Below are 4,385 nucleotides of genomic sequence, written 5' to 3'. Positions count from 1 at the left end.
TAAAATCTTTTTCTTTCTGTCTCTTTTATCTCTCTCTCTCTTAATTTCCCTGTCTGTACCTGATTTTACATTGAATTCAATATTCCAACTTACACTTCCTGGTTCAGGCTCTGCGCTGCTCATTAACGACTCTTCAATCTGATTGGTTAAGGAAATATGCAGTTGCTTGCCCTTTTACACACAGGTCCCAGATGCTCTGCAGAGGGTGCGGCGCCTTTTTGGGTGGTTGGCTGACTGCAGCTTCCAGTGCAAAAGCCCATAGAAGGTCTATGGGCAAGTACAATGATCGGCTATCGCTGCTCAGAGCAAAAATCGGTCCATTAAATCTCTTAACCTTTTCAGCTCCAACAGAAATAGTTCCAGTATCTCAATTCTTTTCTCATAACAATTGTTCCCCATCCCTGGCACCATTCTGGTGAGTCTACACTGTACACACTCTGTGGCTTTAATGCCCTTTTTATAATGGGGCATTCAGAACTGCGCATAGTATTCTATCTGTGGTCTAACTAACATTTTGTACAAATTTTTCATTAATATATCTTGTACTCTACGCTGCTATTTCTAAAACCCAAGATGTTGGGTTTTTAGTGTTTTATCAGGGAGTTACGTATTTGAATCCCCAGGTTTCTCTGTTCATTAGCTTCTGTAATATCTAGTTTCATTCACTTAGGAATTGACTTGCATTTCAGACCATTCTAACAGTGTTTTACCTACAGTTCATGAACCTCCTGCTTGATGCTCACATTGTTCCCTTCTGTGCTGAAGGCACGTCAGCAGCTTAGACTAACAGTTTCTTTTTTGCTTAAAATTTGACTTCTGACGCCATGTAATGTATAGCGATCCACATGGGTTGCAACCAGAAGACCAGAGGGAAAGTCTCTGGCCTTATTTACCAGCCAGTAGTCAGCCAGTGACGCAGTTGGTAGCACGCTCGCCTCTGAGTCAGAAGGTTGTAGGTTGTGGGTTCAAGTCCCACGCCAGAGTCTTGAGCACAAAAATCTAGGCTGACACTCCAGTGCAGTGCTGAGGGAGTGCTGCACTGTCGGAGGTGCTGTCTTTTGGATGAAACGTTAAACCGAGGCCGCATCTGCTCTCTCAGGTGGATGTAAAAGATCCCATGGCACTATTTCTAAGAAGAGCAGGGAGTTCTCCCCTGTGTCCTGGCCAATATTTATCCCTCAATCAGCATCACTAAAAACAGATTATCTGGTCGTTATCACATTGCATTTTGTGGGAGCTTGCTGTGCGCAAATTGGCTGCTGCATTTCCTACATTACAACAGTGACTGTACTTCATTGGCTGTAAAGCACTTTAAGGCGTCCGTTGGTCGTGAAAGGCAATATATAAATGCAAGTCTTTCTTTTTATTACAAAGAAACATAACAGGCCACCTAGGCAGATAAAATGAATGGATCACAGAGAATGCAGATTCACTGGCAGCTTGTTTTAACTTTGGTCTACTGCCGTAGTTGTGAAAATGGAACTCAGGGCTGCGACTCAATCACAGGTTAGAATCAGTCATTGGTAAGAAAGAAATTTTGGGATAATTATAATACATTTTATTACCATTGAGAATGATTGAAAAGTATGACGTAAGTAATCATTACACTTACAGGAAGTATGCACAGGACAAGATTTTTAATCTTAATGTAGATGCCAATAAATGTTTCAGTGAGTCAGAGGATACATTACTTTATAACAAGTGATACGCCATATAATGAGCTATATATATATTGGAGCTACTGATGTACACTGACTATAAGTGAAATTATGTTATTCTAATTGGTGCTTTGAGTGTTGAAATTCTTCTATTTGGTCCACGTTTTAAAAACCGGTTTACCTGGATGCTGGCCATGGCCAATCTGGCAGCATAACGTTATGGTCCTCACCGGCTGTGTGAGATCTGGGTGTTGGGAGCAGATCTTTGCAAAGATACAGTTCCACTGGTGCCAGTTGCCATCCAGTACCTCGGTCAAGTGGCTATTCCTCGCACATGATATAAAAGGCTGCACTTTGCAAGTCAAGTAGCCCTGACTATTTAATGAGTCTCACTGAATCAAATTACTTGCAGCATAATGCATTGCAGCGGGCCAGACCCTTGATTGAGAAGAGCTTCCAATGAAGTGATTGCTTGAACCGAAAACCTCAACTCTAGATGAGGGCAAATGGTTAATCCAGATTGAACCTTCAGCTTTTTTTGTTGTTCCCTGCAGCAGAACATGGAAACTCGAGGCTGTAATTTTCAACAAATGGGAAATGATTATCTAGTGTTGTTCATGGAAATCTTTATGCACAAAACTGGGAAAAACTAAAGGAAACCTCACCAACGCTGCACAGCCTGAAGAGAATGCGGCTGCTTAGCAACCACTTGGCAGCCAGCCAGCTGAATAACCGATCATTACTAGGACCTCTGCTTCTCCCTGTTTCATGTGAAGTGGAGCCCAGCTGCAGGCATGAATTTGCATATGAAAATATCACAATGAGGTCTTTCATAGGTCAGGAAGGACTAGCTTGTTCCTGCTGTTCTTTACATTATATAAGCGCATTAACTGCATCACTTGACCACAAAACTTCCTAATCGAAATGATGCACAAATTACTTTGTACACAGATCACATGCAGGACGTGATTGATTTTAGCCTCTAATTAGACATTTCGTTTTTGGCATAGCTATTGAGATGCCATCTCAGAATATCGAAATGCTGCTTTGCTAAATGGATGGCAATAGTGACATTCTGACCTTTGTTGCGATGTTACTGGAGAAAAGACTTGTGTTGCTTTCCGAAATGATAGGTAGGTAGGTTGGTTTGGGGGGTGAATATGCACGCATCATATTACAGTAGATTCCTGTAAAATCTAAAATTTTATTCGGAGGAATTCGTAATGACAAATATTAGTATAGGTGCTAGGCAGAAAACAAAATACGAATTGTGCACAAGATCATTAAAATTTTTTTAGTAACATCTCTCTAGTGTTATTCACAGCGAGTTGGAGGTTACGTATTTAAAAAGGTGGGTGCTGGAGTGGGCAAGGGTACACCTGGGAACCGAGGGACTTTGGATTGAAGTTTGAGAGAGATTTGCTCCAAGTCTTTTTTGACTGTTTCTGGTAAGTAAATGAATAAAGCGTTTTCTTTATCCACTGCAGTTAGGTAAAGAAGTAAATGTGTTCCCCTCCCATACCACAGTAGCAATAAATAAACATGAATGTAGTGTATTGTAGCGACGTAAAGAGCTCTTAAATGTAGTTGCATCATTTTCCCTGTCAGTTACCTCCGATAAAGTTGAAAAGTAACCACAGTACAGCACATTCACGATTATTTATGTAACTATGGTATGTGAAGGGAGTAAATGTACTTGTTTACACAACTGCAGTGGTAACAAAAACACTTTATTTCATTGCTTAGCAAGAAGCAGTAAAAAAATACTTATTTCATGGTCTTGGAGTGAATCGCTCCTAAACTTCAATCCAAATCCCATCAGTGGGCAATGTGCATCCTTGGCCATTCCAACATCCTCCTTTGTAAAAACGTAACCTCCAACTCCCTGTTGAAACGTTTATGCTTTATGTTCTGTTTTTTAATTTTAAAGAAATCAATTTTTGCACCGTCACAGTCCTAATAATGGCTTTATTGCTTTATTCTGACAGTTGCTCCCCAGGCCCCCCAACTCTGGACAAGGGTGAAGAGTTTAGAAACAACAAGTACTGGCGCACAATGCTAATGGTCAGACTTGCTGTCATCCTAATAAAAATCCTGGTATGTTATGCAGCCCCTCACTCCCAAAATGTGGTCTCCATTGGACTCGGAAGGGAAGGAGCATTAATGGCATTCTGGAACCAACATGAAGGGGGGAGGAGATTGCTGTGATTGATATGGACTGCAACCAATCTTAAGGAACCAGGCATTAATAATAAAAAAAAATGGGCATATAAGCCCAACTCAATAATTGAAGCCTGGGACAAGTACTTCAAATTGTGTCCCAAGATCCCGGGGCCTCTGCAAGAGAACATTTTCCACCGATTTACAACACTCCACAGGCATCCCTTGGACTACAAATAAATATTCTGTTTATATTTTTTTGTATAGGTTTTGTGCAGTAAAATGTTACTTACACCAGTAAATTTTCAGTTTGTTGAAAAATAAAGGTCGGTGCTCAAAGTTCACAACATTCTTTGGGTGATTTGTTTAGTTTCTGCTATTTGTTTGTTCAAGATTGCTGATTGAGGGTAAAGAATAGAGCAAGCTGATTGGCCAATTCTTTACTGCTTACTTATTCCTCATACTCACTGAATCAAATTACTTTTGATTTGTTCACATTTAGTCGATCAAACAGTTCATTGGCTGAAATGAGGACTTCTCTGTTAAGTGACCAATCATTAATATTTA

General features: G+C 40.4%; 1 long non-coding RNA gene across 1 annotated transcript; it reads left to right on the top strand.

Moving 5' to 3' along the window:
* Positions 1-2,051: 2,051 nt before the first annotated feature.
* Positions 2,052-4,165, top strand: LOC147122297 (uncharacterized). The gene is made up of 2 exons (XR_015075431.1): positions 2,052-2,791; positions 3,647-4,165. It is a non-coding gene; the product is annotated as an uncharacterized LOC147122297 (long non-coding RNA).
* The last annotated feature ends 220 nt before the right edge of the window (positions 4,166-4,385 follow it).

This window comes from Somniosus microcephalus, chromosome 3, assembly GCF_052327205.1.
Source record: "Somniosus microcephalus isolate GS21.2 chromosome 3, FLI_Smic_1.0, whole genome shotgun sequence".
Taxonomy (NCBI): domain Eukaryota; kingdom Metazoa; phylum Chordata; class Chondrichthyes; order Squaliformes; family Somniosidae; genus Somniosus; species Somniosus microcephalus.
This window is presented reverse-complemented; position numbering and strand designations above follow the sequence as displayed.